General features: G+C 38.5%; 1 protein-coding gene and 1 pseudogene across 1 annotated transcript in view; both read right to left on the minus strand.

The window, feature by feature from the left end:
* LOC148360620 (dolichyl-diphosphooligosaccharide--protein glycosyltransferase subunit TUSC3) overlaps positions 1-18,519 on the minus strand; it is a 97,835-nt gene that overhangs the window by 66,243 nt on the left and 13,073 nt on the right. The gene's annotated exons all lie outside the window — the stretch shown is intronic.
* LOC148360621 (U2 spliceosomal RNA) lies at positions 16,051-16,176 on the minus strand (annotated as a pseudogene).

Genomic DNA, 18,519 nt, shown 5'->3' on the forward strand with positions numbered 1-18,519 from the left:
CCAATAAATCCCCTTTCCCGTAACATCCACCGATTAGAAGCCAACTTTTTATATGAAAAAGGAATCTTCTTTTTCAAATAGAGCGCATCTGCAGTCAGTCATCGTTTCGTAATCGCTCATGCATGGAGGCGCTCATCGCGGAAGTGATTTATTTTTGTTTGCCCTCCGTCGTCATTGGGCTGTTTTGGAGTGCATACGTATTGGACGTGTTTTATGTGGGCTTGCCAGTAATGGCGATCCGGAACAATTATGTGTGAGAGTCGCTTGAAGGTCTGACATAAGGACGTTTGAGATATATATTCTAGTCGGTGCTTTTCAAGGTGTTATTGTTGGTTTGTGACAAATCAGAGTCATTTACTTTGACTTTAGCTCCTATAAAAAAAAAAAAAGAACATTTTTAATTTAGGATTGTACATGCAAAATAGAATACTTTAAAAAGTAAAAATGCCCTTGATACTGGGTCTTGAAAATGCTAATTTTGTGAGAAGCTCGCATGCAGAAAAAATGTAAACACCCCTGATGGATAGATAGATATATACTTTAGTCATCCCCGTAGGGAAATTCACACTTCCAGCAGTATCCTTTTGTTCTTTATTAACAGATGAACAGGATGGTCTTAGGGTGATGTGTTGTAGTTCAACAACAGCGGAATGAATGACGTCACACGCAAGGCCAAAAGTTTGACGTCCCTGCAGAAGATGGAAATATTTGTGCCCAGGGTTACACCGCCTCGTGTTTACGTAGATAGCGAGTCCACCTCCTCTCCGCTTCCCACAGGCTTTTGTCTCTCTGTCTGCCCTAACAGCGCTGAAGCCAGGTAGCTCCATGTTAGCGTCCGAGATGCTAGACGTGAGCCACGTTTCAGTAAAACACAGCAAACTGCACTCCCTGTACGCTTTAATGTTTTTTTCACCAGTACAGTCAGTTTGTCGGTCTTATTTGGTAGAGAGTTCACATTTACCATGATTACGGACAGTACTGAAGGCTTATAACGCCGCTAGCCGCTTAGCCTTAGCTTCTGGCTCTGCTTCCACGATAGGGCCCCCTCATCACGCCGGCACAAGAATTCCTCAGGGCAAGGAGTTGATTCCTCGAATAAACGCATTTTTGTGCGTTAAAACCCATAACCATAGGATAGAAAGTCATCCAAAGTGTTGTTGTCAAATGGGATGAAAAACACCAAAGATAGAAGCACTTAAAACAATAAATCACAAAAATAACACGGAGCTGCTGGAAAGGCTGCCTATGATCTACAGGGTGTTGAAACAAGCACTCCACATACAGAGACTCTAAAGCTCTCATTTTGCAAGTAGCTTGAGATCTGAAAACGTGTGAGCACCCCTAATAAATGCCCTCGAAAATGTTCCTTTTGCAAGTACCTTTCATGCTGAAACAGCTGTGCATCTCCTAAAACAGGTTATAGAAATGAGCACCCCACATACACGTTCTCAAAACCGATAATTTTATATGTAGCTTAAAGTCTAAAAAGGGGTGAGCCCCCTTAGTGAGGGGTCTTAAAAGTGTTATTCTGAAAGTAGCTCACATGTTCAAAAAGATCTAAGCAGCCCCTGATCTAGGGTATTAAACATGCTCATTTTCCAAGTAGCTCGCATGCTGAAAAAGTGTGAGTACCTCTGATACAGGGTTGAAAACACCCCAATCATAAAAGTGTTAGACCCCCTGATAATGTAGGATCTTGAAAACATTCAGTTTGTATCAGGGGCAAGTACACAGCAAGGCAGCAGCTTACAAAATGAGTCTTTTCAAGACCCTATATCAGGCCTTGAAAATGCTCATTTTGTAAGCAGCCCACAGGTTGAAAAGGTCTAAGTATCCATAAAATATGGACTTGAAAATGCTTCTTTTGTATGAAGTTCGCATGCTGAAAATGTACAAGCACCCCTAAAACAGGGCCTTGCAAATGTAAGTACCGTAAATTCCGGACTATAAGCCGCTACTTTTTTCCCTAACTTTCAACCCTGCGGCTTATTCAGTGATGCGTCCAATTTATGTAATTTTCTAACGGTCGCTAGCGGCGCTCGAGTGTTGCTACCATTGGCTGCCCTGTCAAAGCTATATTATTATGATTAAAGCTTTGAAAACTCTCTCGGTGTACCGTCTTTCTTTGTAAATATGTGTAACCCATGTATAATATGTATTTACAACTGTATATTTTTGTAATGTATTCATTTGTATTTATTTTAGACACTTATTCTGATATGTTTGACACGGATGAACGAAAAAGGAGGGGCGGAACAAACGCGGGGTGCCGAGTTTAAGTGAGGACCTCTAAAGGTGAGGGACAGACAAGGAAAGAAGAGGGGGTAAAAAGTTGGTTAAAGAAAAAGGAGTTGCGTGAGTAAATGTGTTCATCTGATATATTTTTCCCACCCTTACCTTTGGAAATATACACTTTTTTCCTTGGGTTACTTTCAACGGGACCCGGACTCTGCAGGTCTGCATCAAACCTTAAGTACCGGTATCATTTTCCGTTCATTTTGCCGGCTGTGATTTTTGGACTGTGGACTTTAATGAAGGACATATAGTTTCAATCGCGGTACTTGAAGTCGGGTTTGGGTTAATTTTGTGTTTGTGTTACATGTTTAAATGTGGGCGCATGCGGCTTATATACAGGTGCAGCTTGTGTATGTACAAAATCGGTTTTCCTCTTAAAATGTGGTGGGTGCGGCTTATAATCAGATGCGCTCTATAGTCCAGAATTTACGGTAGCTCACATGCTAAAAAATGTAGGTATCTTTGATAAAGGGTCTCGTAAACACCCATTTGTAAGTCGCTCGCAATCCGAAAAGAGTTAACACCCCCGATAATGTAGCATCTTGAAAACGTTCAGTTGGTATCAGGGGTAATCACACAGCATGGCAGCAGCTTACAAAATGAGTCTTTTCAAGACCCCTTATCAGATTTTCTGTTCAAAATATATTCCAGCCCTATTCATATGGACGAGAAGTGCTCACAATGTTTCAGCATGCGTGCTGCTGGCAGGGTCTTGAAAACGCTAATTTTGTAAGAAGCCCCCAGGTTGAAACGGTCTAAGCATCACTAAAATATGGACTTGAAAATGCTTCTTTTGTAAGAAGCTCGCATACTGAAAATGTAGAAGCACCCCTAAGACAGGGCCTTGCAAATGCTAACTTTGTAAGTAGCTCACATGCTGAAAAAAATGTAGGTATCTTTGATAAAGGGTCTCGTAAACACCCATTTGTAAGTAGCTTGCAATAAGAAAAAGTGTAAGCACCTCTCATAGAGGGTCTTGAAGACCTCTATTTTGTATCATGGGTGCTCACACATTTTTCAGCATCAGCTTACAAAACATTAAAGACCATGTTTTAGATTTTATGATTAAAAATTGAGATGGAGAATGCATACAAGACCATTTATTCACATATGGTGTAGGAACATTTAATAGGATTTAGAGCAAAGAGCTCTCTGATCTTCTTTCAGGAGTAGTTGTGTTGTTTCCTTTATATAAAGGCTCTATTGACTCACTCATAAATGAGTTTAATGCTACCCTGACTAGTGTCCTGGATTCAGTAGCGCCCCTATGGCTTAAATCACGACCTAAAAGACACACGCCTTGGTTCACTGATGAAACTAGATCGCTTAAACATGAAGACAAAAAATGCGCACAATTTCAGAATGTGTGTTACTTACAGGGTGTTGAAAACGCTCATTTTGAAGATAGCTTGCATACTGCAAAGCGTAAGCATCCCTGATACAGGCTCTTGGAAACGTTCATTTTGCAAGTAGACCGCATACTGGAAAAGTATAGGAACCCTTTGCGAAGCGTCTTAAAAACGCCCAATTGTAAATAGCTCGCAAACGGGAAAAAAATGTCCACCTGGTATCGTGGGTGTTCAAAACTTTTTCAGCAGAATCAAACATTCCTGATTAAAAATGGGGGCGGCAGTAGCTCAGGAGGTAAAGCGCCCGTCTTGGGATCAAGAGATCACAGTTCGAATCCCGGCTCGTCCGTGTTACATGTCGAAGTGTCCTCGGGTAAGACACTGGACCCCTAATACCCCCAATAAGCAGGTTAGCGCCTTACATGGCTGCAAGGCCGCTATTGGGAAATGTAAAGCACACTGTAAAGCGCTATATAAATGCAGATCATTTCATTTCATTTCAAAATTGAACTACAACCAAAAAAACAAGTGCTATGGACTGCTACCATACCATTCATCAATGATATCTTGAAGAAAATATCAAAACTTGAAATAACAGCAGCAAAGCAGAAGGCACGTGCGCACACACACGCATACACGCTTCTTTTACCAGCTCAGTAGCCTAGATGGTAAGGCGCCCGCTTTGAGACTGGGAGGTTCGGGTTCGCGCCCCGGCCGAGTCATTCCTAAGACTTAAAAAGTGGTCGGCGGCGCCCTCTCTTGGCTGCGGCTGCATCGGGTCAGATGCAATCGACATTTCGTTCTGTGTACATTGTTACACAGAATGACAATACAAGGAAATTATTATTATTATTATTATTATTAAAATATTCGCAATCAGTAAATGGTGTTCTATGCTTTGCTATGCAGTGAGCCATGTGATAGCATGCTTCAGTGGTGGTGTTTTTAGCAGTGATAATGGTTTTCAGGGTCTGTGCTCGTTTTCTGTACCTGGACACTGCGCGTTTTAATGTCAGACTCATGCTTGAATTCATGTTCATGGTTGAAAACAAAGTCAAGCAGCTAGGCGCCTTGCATGGCTGACTCCTTATTGGTGTGAGTGTGTGTGTGAACGGGTAAGTGTGAAGCACATTGTAAAGCACTTTGGGAGGTCTTTATTGACTTGAAAAGCGCTATATAAATGCAGACCATTTACCATTTATGTGAGCAGCTTACAAACTGATCATTTTCAAGTCCCATGTCAGATTTTCTCCCAACCCCATTCGTATCAAACAGGGGTTGCTCACACTACTTCCACGGTCTTGAAAAACCTCATTTTGTAGATAGCTCGCATGTTGCAAAAGTGTAAGCCCCCCTGATAGAGGGTCTTAAAAATGCTAATCATGTAAGTAGCTTGCATTCTAAAAAAGTGAGGACCCCAGATCGGAAATCTTTGGAAAGAACTTTCTTTAAACCAATTAAAAGTTCCAACAACACCCGTGAATAAATTGTGTCTTAACGTACTACATCTCAAATTAGACATTTATTTTTATTTGCCTTCAGTCCAGAAGTGGCGAGACGATATTTAGATATTAATGCCAATTACGCTTCGTTTTCCATTTGTCTCGGCGTCTTATTGTTTCCATCTGTCAACTCCATTGGATTACAACCAAATTTCATCTTTTCGGCATCAACTTTTTCATCCTAAGAATAACGCGAGCTGACATTGAAAGGGGGGGGGGTTGTGGGTATTTGTCAGCCGAGCTGGCAAATAACAAATACTTCAAATCAAACGCGTTTTTTTTTCTACTTCTGTGATCCATACGTCGTTCTGCCCGTCACCCTCGGGTGGGATGATTTTGTTTAATTTATTTTCTTATATTTTCACGTATAAAATATGAGTCTGCGTTCCTGTCAGCCGGAAATATCTTCCCCGCATCGGGCACGTTGCTCACTCAAATCGACGTAACTTTCATCGCGCGGTTTGAAGACGATTTAGGGAAGATATAAAAGTGAAAGATGATAAAACACAATGCATAGCTATTTACATGAGAAAGAGATCCTAATTATAAACAGAAGAAAAAAGCAACGTAGAATAAAGAATCAAACTGAAGGCGAGGTTTATCAAAAGAAATCAAAACTGGTTTTAAAATAAATCCGCCAAACCAATGGTCAGGGGACGGCTGTTTGCTTTAAAAATAAAAAATAAAAAAAAAACTTTTCTGAGTGTATATCAGTAAAAGCAATAAAAAAATAGAAGGATAAAAAATGGCAACATGAATGTCTTATTCCTTATAACAGAAGTGTAGTTACATACACAGACATTTGCGGCTGAATCACGGCTAAAATTTTGCGTTTTTTTTTGCCCGTGGTTGCCCGCGATGGAAAATGCGCAAAATTGGCCAACCCGCTGTTCATCGGTGGTATGCCCGCAAAACACGCCGGCGACTGTTCCGCTTCCTTATCGCGTCATTTCTGCGTCATTTTCTCGTGAGGACCACGGGTATAAAAGCTCCCGAGCCGGTGTTGTGCCCAAATCCGACTCCTACGCAACACATCCATTATATAGAATATGATCGCTTTTGTTGGAAGCGCAGCGGAATGCGCGTTCACGCGAGGGGGGGATTTACCGTTCGATTACGTTCACAACAAAAACAAAGACGGAATGGTTTAAGTTGTATTACATTCCCAACAAATGCAAGACAAAGTGATTTTGGTTATATGTTCGCCATTACATTCCCTAAAAGTGAGATAAAACGAGGTAAAAGTGGGGATGCGAATCTCGACAGGGATGCATTTCTCGGATAACACCGGGCTGTAGAAATCATAACCGCGCAAGACACAGTCCAGTGAAGATCAAGATTTCAAGCTATGGCATCATTTTTATTTTATTATCTTGAAAAGAAATGTCAAGAAATAAAAATGGATTAAGACGAGGTCACTACGCTGACGGGGATCCATGTTCACCCCCTTGACGTCTTGAGCACAACTGACGTGTTTTCGGCAAATCGCGCTGTATATACGTGGAGACTGTTTGACTGTCACACGCGTAACACTCTAATTTCACGTAATAACACCGCGATACAGGCGCAGAACATGCTATTACCATGCTCCACCCACGATTACCCGCTGAAATTTCCCGTCCTACCCATGTGTAAGCACGCCCTGGCCGCGGCCAGAGCACGTCGTTCCGCGTCATTTCCTCGTGTTGACCACGTGTGCGGCACGCGGTTTAACACGTGCTAAAACTTTTGAGCAGCTCAAAAGTTTTGCGCGCGGCCAACCACGTGTGAATTTCCGACCGCGAGTAAAGCACTGCTGTATCTCGTCTATATGGCGGTCTCAAAACGTCCAACAGCGCCCAACAGCATCTGCAGAAATTTCTGGCCGTGGTTCAACCTTGATACGCTCGTGAAAGGCTGTGTACCCGCACTCTGAAGATTTGAGCAGCGCAAAACTTTCTCGCACTGCCACCCGCGCGCGAATTTCCGACCTCGTGTTAAGCACTGCTGTATCTCGTCTGAATGGCGATCTCAATGCGTCCAATAGCGTCCGCCTCAAAGGCAGAAATTTCTGGCCGTGATTCAGCCGCAAATGTCTGTGTGACCGGCCCCTTAGATGTTCTTAATCCTGAAACTATTATCTAAAAAAAATCTCAGTTTATGATAAAAGGTACGTATAACATGAGAATGTTTAATATACTTATGTTTAGTAAAAGAACAATTGATCGATGCACAGCCAATTTAAACTTATTTAAAAAAGATTTACGCATTTGATTCGATTTTTCTGAATACTATTCAGATAAAATGTTGATAAAAGACCTGAGTTGTTTTTCCAATTTTCTTTTATTGTAAAAGTAAGTGACCATTTTATGGAATAACATAACCAACACAATAATTATATTCAGGCTATTTTGTCTAGAACAGGGGTGTCAAACTCATTTTAACCCGGAGGCCGCACGATAGAACAAACATTCTGTCGGGGGCCGGACTAGTAGATTAAAGAGAAAGAAAAAGAGATAAAGAAATAAGAGAAAGAGAGAGGGAAAAGAAGAGGGCGGGACAAAGAAAGAAAAAGAAAGAGGGAGAGAGCGTGAGAAACAAAAGATAAAACGTCATGAGAGAGGGGGAAAAGAAAGGGAGAGGAAGAAAGAAATCCAAAGAGAAATAGACAGAAGTAGAGAAGAAAACAAAGCGCAAAGGGTATGAAGAGAGAAAAGGAAAAAAGAAAGTTAGAGCAAAAGAGCTTAAAAGACAGACACACAGACAAAGAGCAACAAAGGAAGAGAAAAAAAGAGACACAGAGAGTAAAAGAGACAGAGAGGGAGAAAAGGGATGGAAAGGAAAGAGAGAGAGAGAAATAAATACAAGTATAGCGTCTTTGTTCGAGGCACCTGGCTTTGGCAACATCAAGTTGACATATTTCAACCTGCAGCTTGTTTTTCTCTTGCGCTTCTCTGAGTGTTGTCTCGCGGGCTGGATTCAATCCCTTAGCGGGCCTGATCTGGCCCGCGGGCCGCCTGTTTGACACCTGTGGTCAAGAGCAACATGGTATAGATATATTTTTTTTTTTTTTTAAAGACTATTACAATCTAGATTTGTTTTTCTTCTTTTAATGTTTTACTTTAAAATGTTTGGTCAAATAGGACATTTTATAATAGTATTTTTTTTAATCTCTGTAAATGAATGAATGAATGAAAACTTTATTCGAACATTAAAATAAAAACGGAAAAACAATAACTCAATAACAAAATAATGTTACATAATATGTTCGAAAAGCAGATGCTTATATTCCCTACCCCTTCATCTTCCCTATTAAATACATTTTACAGATCCTCTTCTCCTCTTGTGTCTAATATAACAAAGTCTCATGGATATACACATTACATAGGTCAGATATCAACAATTATAATAATAACAATAGTCACATAATTTATACACTAATCTTCGTAGTACACATCCCTCAACGTCAAAATAGTCACCAAACATCAGTGTGGCACCAATAATAACAACAATAGTAATAATATTAATAATAACAGTTCCCAATGTCTCGTATCACTCATACCCCATTTTCTTCATCTCTGTATTCCGCTAGTAATGTTTTTTTTTTTTTTTTTAAATTCGAACAAACGAATAGTTGGAGATCGTTTGATCTCGTCTTGTAAATTGTTCCAAAATTTGACTCCACACACAGACACACACATACTTTTCCTGGTAGTTCTCACCTTTGGGATTGTGAATTTACTACAGCCCCTTAAGTTATAATTTCCCTCTTTCCGAATTAATAATTTTTGGATGTTTTCGGACACTATATTTTTGTTGACCTAAAATAGCGGTTTTGAAATGAAAAATTTTACTAAATCATCCAATTTTAATAATTTGGACTGCAGGAATAAAAATAGTTTGTTTGACTCCAGCATCAACAGCCTTGTACACTTTGCTAGCATTAAAACATTGGTCTGTAAAGGTGCATCGTAAGTTAAATATTTTTCCATTAAACAATGCCCGACTAAGTTCAAACCTGATACATGGTAAAATGTCGAAAAGTTCTCAGTGGTTCAATACTTTTGCAAGGCACTGTATTATTTTATTTAATTAATGTTTTTAACTGGGGTATTGGCATCAACTATGCCTCACCGGAGATTTCTATCCCCGAAAATTTCAGTTTAAGTTCCCCACCTCAGAACAGATTCATTCACCCTAAACACACACCGCACAAAAAACTGCAAAAACACTACCTCATACGAACGGAAAATGGTACTCGTGTCTATGTTGACTGCACTATGTTTACTGCTCACCTTGCACAATGTTGACTATTTTCTTTGCACTCTGATGACTATTTTTGCACCAAATGCATATTGCACAAACCCTTACGATACCAAACTGTATGTAACATCCTCCATTTTTTGTGTAAATTAAAACTATAACCAATGTTCCCTCTAATTTTCCGAGGGTCTGAGCGTTCATACAAAGTCGGTGAGCAGCGCTTAAAACAACAGTGATCAAACCATAATCTCAAGTGTGGCAAGATAATTAATTATCAAACATGTCCAAAACCTGACATCAAGTTACATTTTGCGGAGTTTCCGGCAATGCAAAATGATTTTTCTCTTTTGAATGAATTGACTCATGTACTATTGCAAAGGTTGTCCGGCCTACGTCGTTTGTTCTTACAATTCTTTCACAAGATATCCATTTCTTTTTTTTTCCTGATATATTTTGTCGCATAATATTAAGATATTCGGGGGCTTATTTAGTCGGTTGTAAGATACAGAACTGTACTTAATCACATTTTTAGTGGAAGTAAAACGTTGGCAACAAGATTCACTTGATATCATTGGAAATTATTTGAATGCAACACAAACTTTTCCTTCCTTTTTCTGTGTTTTTTTCTACTTTTTTTAAACTCCTTTAAAAAAAATCTCATTGTGTTTATTTTTTCCGAGCTGTTACTTTTTTTCTTTTTGTTCTCTGTTTACTTTTTTCCTACATTTCTTTCTGGCTTTTTTCTGAATTTTTCCTTCTTTTTCTCATCTTTTTGTTTCTTTTTTCTCAGCTTTTCACTACTTTTTCATTTTGGTATTGTTTTCTTTTTTGTTCTATTCCCCCCTTCCTTTAAGTCATTTTGTGCATAATTTTACATAATATTTGGTCATGTTGGGATTAAAGAAGCAAAAACAACCCGAAGAGCCGGTTCCTTTTAGTGAGTCGAGCCGAAGAAGCCAGTTCCCCGACAAACTCTACTAACTTTACTCAACTTCGTTCTCCTTCGACTCGACTTAAAAATACCGCATTTAGGACACAACGTCAGGGGAACCCGTGTATTTTGACCTTCATGCACTGTAACTTTGACTTAATTCGCTTCTTAATTAGTAATTTTCAGCCCTCATTTTTGCGCACTGGCTAGATTTTCTTGTGCGCTGAGAATGTGCGAGCAGTGCGCAATAGCGCACGCGCGCAGCTTAGAGGAAACACTGACTATAACCTTATCCTCCTTGTTTTATAACATTATCTTCTCTGTTCCTTTATCTTCTTGGTTTTTTTTCCTCACTGTGTGTGTGAAACTGGAGTGTCATGCCCAATTTCATCGTCACAATATGTTAACCCATTTTGTGACAATGACAATAAAGGTATATTCTATTCTATTCAATGTATCCCAGGGGGTCTCCTATATCTCCGAGTTCCAACAATGAAAGGGGATATTATGATAATCGGTAAGGTTTTTAAACGATCACTCGACACGTCGGCGAACATTTTATCACGGCCTTTCGCTTGATGAGGCACTTAGACGTGAACGGCGACTAAAGACCGAAAGCGATTTCAGAATCAAGCGGCAATAAAATCAGTAGAGAAAAGCTGTTGGCCGGAACCGTTTTTATTTTATCATCTTGGGGGGGATTATCAACCCTCTACTTTGCGACTTGTAAGAACTAAAAAAAGCCATGTTGGCTTTGGTGTGCTGCGGTGAGCTGTAATTGGCTGGTCAGTAATGAGAGCAGCTGGGAGAAGGCGGGGCCAAATGAGGAGCGAGATGATCATGGCCAATCAAGTTCCTCATTAGAGACACGATCTGTCAAGCGCGGTTGAAACGTTCTTTCTTCTTGTTCCGTGATTCATCCGGTGATGTCTGCAGTTAAGATGCAAACTCATTTCTCAGGGCTCTTTCAGCTTGAAGCTAGTTAAATTCAAGACTTTTTTTATTGCCTTTTGAAATTAAATTTAAGACCAAGTCGAAAACACATACAAATCTTATGGATGTGTTTACATATTTAATACATATCAAATATTGCATTTAAGTCATTGTAGTACCAACAGGGTTGGGTAGGGTTAATTCAACTGGATTACTTTCAATTTACTTTTGGATTACTCCAATACCAAAAATGCTAATAAAAGACAAAATAAACTAAATATGAATAAAATGATGACTCACAACACGTGCGAAGCTTTCTCTCCTAGCTTTGATCTCTTTGATCTCCGGCAAAACCAACATAAAATGCGACAGAAACAAAATAAAAATAAATCCAAACAGCTTGCCAACATCATTTTTGCCGTTCCATGTATTCCAAGCCTGCACAAAATTTAGTAATTGTATTCATATTTAGTTTCTTTTGTCTTTTATTAGCATATTTGGGATTGGAGTAATCCAAAAGTAATTGAGAGTAATCGAGTTAAAGTAACGCTACCCAACCCTGAGTACCAATTAATAATTTATTCAATGTCTTTTAAGACTTTTCAAGGATACACGAGAGCCCCGTTTCTGCAATCATAAAGAGAATTGTGACAGAAAATAGAATTGAATAGTAATGATAAAAGCTGCAAATACTGATCCTCAGAGTAGAAAATACAGTAGACCCCCAGAATACGGCATTATTCTGATCCGAGGTTGGGATTGGAAAGTGAAATTGTCGTATGGCGGGGATAGAAAACTATGCTAATGGGTAAATACGTTTCGAACACTCTTCAACCTGGGTAATAAAACATAAATTGTACATGCATATTGAATATTACAAACAAAATTGTATATAGTAAATTCTACTTATATAACATATGTGTATCTAACTTAATAACATGACGAATAAAAAACGTTGAAGGATGAAATGAAATGATCTGCATTTATATTGCGCTTTTCAAGTCAATGACTTCCCAAAGCGCTTTACAATGTGCTCCACATTTCCCAATAGCGGCCTTGCAGCCATGTAAGGCGCTAACCTGCTTATTGGGGGTATTAGGGGTTCAGTGTCTTACCCAAGGACACTTCGACATGTAACAAGGACGAGACGGGATTCGTACTGGGATCCCTTGATCCCAAGACGAGTGCTCTACCTCCTGAGCCGCCCCTGCTCCAGATATATATGGATTAGGATATATGGCTAACCTAATTCAATTTGTTTTGGGAAAGAATTTCATCAGTTCCACAATTGCAACATACAGTATACTATAAACAACACATAATTATAATTTATTCCATACGATTTCACATCATCACATATTTTTATCATCATCAGTTTAATGAACCTATGTCAATATCAATTCACAACACCTTCATATTTCAATCATGAAGCAGATGTGAACTCAAAGGATTCCCTAAGGGGGGATGACCTCATGTGTGGTCCCTTCTCATGGTTTCTTTATGTTTCTCATGTTGAGGTTTTCGAGTTTTTCCTTGCCCTCATGTAGGTTTTAGATCAGGGGATGGTGTCATAATAGTCTGTGGTCTGTGCAGCCGTTTGAGTGATTAAGGGCTATACAAATAAACATGACTTGACTTGAATAATAAACAGTGGACCCCAAGGTTATGACTAACCTAGTTCAAGATATTACGTTACGATGGTAGATATAATTTTTTTTTTCACCCCCCTCCCGTTAGGGCATTTTTCTCTGAACCGCAATTCTTTAAGAAATCCCAAAATCGAATAACATTCAATATTTGCGGTGTCCATGCATATATCTGTGCAAGTTATGCCTCTAAGATGGCTGCTTGCTAATGGTCGACAACATATAAGATGCTGGTCTGCTATTGGTTTATAGCGTATAGTCCTAAAAATGCCGATATGCTATTGGCTTCTCAGATTTGGAAAATATTTTACTAGTAGCATTCAAGAATGATATTTTTAAATTGGTTCAGACAATGCTATTAGTTTAAAAAAATGGAAACAGCGAAAGTAGCGATCATTAATACCTTTATAGTACAAATTTGATATAAAAATACCTGATATGTGCAACAATTATATTTCTAACAATCACCAATGTGAATAAGAAAACATTTTTTTCGTAGTATTCATAGGGAACTGACAATGCTTTTTTTTCCCCAATATTTGTATTTTACAAAGACAATGTGTATTCTGTAAAATTGTTATAAACTTCGATAGTAATCTACGGACTATTCTTAGTATTTGGTAGCTGAAGTTCATAGTTTGGTAGATACTCAAAATAAGGAGAGAAGACACCAATTGTACTCGAAAGGGAAACAGAAAGACTTCAGATAAGAAATTCCAATCTGTTCTAAAGGCCTCCCTGAGCACTTTTTATTAAATATCCTAGGTTACAAAAGTATATCTGCCCTAAAGGGTGTGGGGATCAAAGAACAACAACAAATTGGCTGATAGTGACAATGATGTAAACAGTTCAAGTCAAGTTTATTTGTATAGCCCTTAATCACAAAGAGTCTCAAAGAGCTGCACAGACGACAGATTATTGCAAACCACAGACTATTATGACACCATCCCCTGATCTAAAACCTACATGAGGGCAAATAATGCACATATTATCAACACAAAATATAGGTTATTCATATGCTATAGAGTAGAAGTGTGTTTTAAGCTTAGATTTAAACATTTTCACTGAGGTTGCAGATCAAATCTCAGGGGGAAGAGCAGCAACAAACAACAGTCAAAATATCAAACAGGCATCTGATGCAATCGCCTTTTGGTGTCCAATAACGTAAATTAATCAATAGCTCTGGTATTAGCTAATTAACCATATGTTTCTCCCCACCGCTTTACGGCAATTTGACTCTGTTAAAGTTAAAACTTATACAAACTCCATGTTGGCAGAATTACTCAAATAAAAACAAGCATTAAGGTAAATAAATTTAATAGCACTATCCGGTGGCCCATTAGGGCCACCAGCTCGGCCGAGTGCCCCGGCAGCCCTGCCCCCGTGTGTCTAGTTAACTTTATTCACACAGGAAACAGAAAAATACACCGGAAATGCAACTTCAAAATAAAAGAGTACAAGACTGATAAACGTACAAGAGATGCAATTAGACTGATTATTGAAACGTTACTTCATGTGTGTGTGTCTGTGTGAAAGATTGTTTTTATATTTAGGAATCTAAAAACAAGTTATATTCACACAGTGAATTCTGAGAGATGTTACAACCAAAACGACCAATCTATCAGACTCTACAACCCCCACCTCTGAACGGAATAATGTCATATCCCGGGGGAATACTGTACTTTCAAAAATGACGCTAAATTTACCTACTTCCATATAATATTCCAACAAAACTGTCAATCTCGTCAATGCTATATTTCGACAATCTTTTCGACTGGTTTCTGAATGAAACACACAGGATCTTCTTATAGTAAAGCTCAACATGGCGTGTTAAAGGAGCTTTGTGAAAGTGAACAAAAAACGAGTGCTTAATACGAGATTTATCGTTTAACCGTGACAGGCTACATGGACATTTGGCGTTACACTCGGAATACGCTTCCAACCTGTCAATCAAACATTACGACACAGTCGGCATTTTCTGCGAGTCAGTCTATTAGTGTGCGTTCATGTGAAGTTGCGTAGAAGTTTGGGGGTTTGTATTCCTGTATTCCTCCTATGAAGTATCACGGCGACACCAGGCTGTCTGCAAGGATAAGAGCGTGACGTCTTATCAGCTACTAGCCAGACGTGCACACACAAACATGTACATATGTGCAAACGTGCACAATTCCCACAAATACACACACTGACATGCAGTGTGCACAATAGGAAATGGCGGTGGCTCATATCAGCAATATAACTTGACACTTGTCTCCCTCTGGGACGGCGGCGTGGGCGCTTGGGGGGATCAAGATGGAGGGAAAGGAGGTGGAGATGGAAAGCCCAAGGGACCAAAGTGAGGGATGAAGAAATGCAAAAAGTGATGAGGTCAGTAGAAGTGATAAGGGAAGATCAAGTGCAGGAGTGCTCACACTTTTGCAGCAGGCGACCTGCTTCCAAAACGACTGAGTCGTAATGATCTACACACCACAAAGGAGATCGATTATATATATATATATATATATATATATATATATATATATATAATTATTCAGGAAACAGAAATATTTATTTTTTGAATGGTAAATGCTCTGCATTTATATAGCGCTTTTCAAGTCAATGAAGACCTCCCAAAGCGCTTTACAATGTGCTTCACACTTATCTGTTGTTACTCCAAGTGTCCAGTAGATGGCATTAATGCACCGTAATCAAGGAACAAGCAACATTGTCAATACGAAGATGAGCTTTGCTTGATTTTTCTTGGTTTTTAAAAAATAATCGACTTGTTTGATGCGAAGGGGGTAAACCAGTTTATTCTGTCGGGCCTCTCAGCTGATGAAGGGTTGCATTTGCAATGCAATTTAAAAAATCTTGAAGGTTATACATTCTGGATTTGATACAAACCAACTAAAACATTTTTATATTTTTATATTAATGATTATGGTTCACAGCAGGGTTTGGGTACCATATCTGGCTCGGAGATGAAATATAACTTGCAAATTGATGTACTTTATTGTTGCGGGGGATTTTGTAAGGTTTATTGTTCTATATTCTTTATCAATTATCCATTATCGGTCAAATCATAATACGCTACAAAGCCAAGGGGCCGAGACACTTGCTCTCAGCCAAGAGGCTGAGTCAAGGTCCTAGCCACAGAGCCAAGCAGCGATCGGTGCGAATGCACCGTTCCCGGAGGTACTGCAATACCGGGCCGATGCGTGGAGTGGACAGAGTAAGCTCTTATTCCATCTCCCGATTGCAAAAATCAAACTTACAGCATTGCTGTATTTTGGGGCTAATAGAAACAAGACAGTACAATTCCAGAACCACAGTCCTTCATTGAAGCACACAGTCCAAAAATCACAGCCGACACATCTAGAATCCCCTCAGCCGTCACAATTTGAAACCCACAACCTGTTGCATACTAAGCAAAGACAACACTGGCTACTCATAAGTTTCAGTCCAGTATATATAGGGCACGGTCTCAACTTCAGTCGCGGTGTCACATCTAAAGACCTCGTTTTGGCTGCAAATCCGTAAACAATCCCTTTAATGGAAGCTCATTAAATACTTAATGTTTATTGTTCATACACTTTATGAAAAAAACCCAAAGAGCTAACTGTTAACACCCATAGCAATTTGATTGGGTGAGCGGTAGGAATCAGTGGAGCTAGACACAAAGCTCACGCACTTCTTTCCCCCCCTGCCCACCACTGTCTGCACTGAAGGGAAATGTGTTGGTGTCCTCATTTGCATTATTTTGTGACATTTTTACCCAAGAACTTTGCTTGAACCTGATTTTGAATCAGTTATTTAGGACAAAAATATCAGAAGGAGCCTCATTAATTTTAAGCAACTGCGGGGGGGGGTGCAGACTGATTTTAAGTGGTATATTTATATCGGTATGGTACACAGGATAGGGCATTATAATGATTATATAATATATTTGATCAAATCATCAAACATAATATAATGAAATAGGATGTGCAGAAGATTTAGCTATTGTCGGCAGTATCGTAAAATATTGTCTTATAATGTATTCTCTCCCTCATAAATCATGCTATTCTTGCTCTTTGGCATCCATGGTCTGCATCTCTGTTTTTTTATCATATTCTAAAACGTTGATGTCATATGAGTTTTATCATAATTGTCAATATAAAAACAATACAGGCCTTGCAATATTTAGAGTTTATTTAAAATTAATGTTTTTTTTTGCAATACAGAAAATAAAGGACTGTAACACAATATTACCATTTTCTGAAAGTCTTACACATGCAAATGCATATATATATATATATATAGTCCTTGGACCGTGGCTTATTAACTGTTGCATTCTACAATAGGAGAAATGCGGTGAATGAATTGTCTCAGACCTGACAATGGATTGAAGTAATTTATGGTCGGGTTTTTTTCCCCGCTTAATTTAATTTACAAGTAAAAAAAAAACGACAGCCAATGCAAACAAAAAAACAAAAAAGAAACAATCGTCAAACAGAAATATACCATAAAAATGTTTTAAGACTTCAGAAATACAAATTTTCAAAAGCCAAATGCCCAAAGGTATGAATTTAGCACCATGTTAAAAAAAAATAGCAGAGGGGATCAACCCAGGAAGAAAATAATTCGATTTATGGTATCTACCAATAATATCAAATCCAATATCTATGCAATACATGAGAAAAAATACATCATAGACCCATCACTTTTATGAATCAATATACAAGCACATATCTACAGGAACATGCCATAAATGATTTTATATTTGTTTAGAAATAGATCGATTCATCCAATTGTTTTTGAAACACTCAGAATTAAAGCAAAATCATATGATTAAATCTCTGTTTTGAATCACAAAATTGAATTACATGCATTGAAAAGATTCAGACTAGGACTAGCTCAAAAATGTTTTTCCCCACATGACATTAGAGAAATATCTTACGAAATAAAAGAAATGCATGATTAAAAAATACCAAGTAAAGAAAAATGTAGCGAGCTATTTGAAAGGTGGCCTTAAGCGCAGCATACATTAATGCTTCATGAAAAATAAATACAAGAAGGGACACTGGGAACCAGAGTAGATGATAACATCATTAAATGTTAATTAAAAAGTAGTGTTACCTTTGTTTTTATTCTGCTTGCTGACAATGAAGAATGTAGTTTTATTTTGAGGCTTGAACACCTGCAAAGAAGATTGCTAATACTGCCTTAAATGGGTGGTTTTGACTATTTTTGTGCAATGTTGTTTGATGATGTTGTTTTTATTATTATTATTAAAAAGCTTGACCACGGTTGTATCATTGTCTATTTGCCAATCATGTTGCTGTTCTTTTCAACGATCTTTAAGATTGATCTGTTTTTTTTGTAACCTAGGAGATTTTAAGAACAGTTGAAGCCCTCTAATAGAGTCTGGATATAGTGCAACTTGAGAATTTTGAACAGTCTTCTCTTGTTCTCCTTGCAAGCTCAAACATTTGTAATGATTTTTTCCCATCTTCTTGCATTGAATGTTTAAATATAAATTTAGCGCAAGTGGCCCTAAAACAACAACACATTTGTATTAGCAGTGTCTGAAACTCATGCCAAAAAGTTACCGGACAAAATTAAGTTTATTATAAATCTACTTAAAACATTTATTGCATGTA

This window comes from Urocampus carinirostris, chromosome 8, assembly GCF_059441175.1.
Source record: "Urocampus carinirostris isolate Australia breed hairy pipefish chromosome 8, RoL_Ucar_1.0, whole genome shotgun sequence".
NCBI lineage: Eukaryota > Metazoa > Chordata > Actinopteri > Syngnathiformes > Syngnathidae > Urocampus > Urocampus carinirostris.